Below are 259 nucleotides of genomic sequence, written 5' to 3'. Positions count from 1 at the left end.
ACTTTAATTCTATTAAACATTCTCGTAACAGGTAGGTTCCATGTTGGTTGGCAGCATGAGGAAGAGGAGGATGAAAGTGGAGGTGAAGGAGGAAGATGCGAAAGAGGGAGAGAGAGACAGCGTGAGAGAGAGAGAGGTGGGAGGGAGGGAGGGAGGGAGAGGAGAGGAGCAATAAAGACTGGCCCCGAGTGACCATGCTGCAGCTTTTAACGGCAGGCTGATGCGAGAGGCCAGAGGAGAGAGAAGAAGAGAGAGGAGA

The sequence above is a fragment of the Morone saxatilis genome, unplaced genomic scaffold, assembly GCF_004916995.1.
Source record: "Morone saxatilis isolate NCDOM2014 unplaced genomic scaffold, NCSU_SB_2.0 Contig20, whole genome shotgun sequence".
In the NCBI taxonomy this organism is placed as follows: Eukaryota; Metazoa; Chordata; class Actinopteri; family Moronidae; genus Morone; species Morone saxatilis.
The sequence above is the reverse complement of the archived record's forward strand: the minus strand, read 5'-3'. Positions refer to the sequence as shown.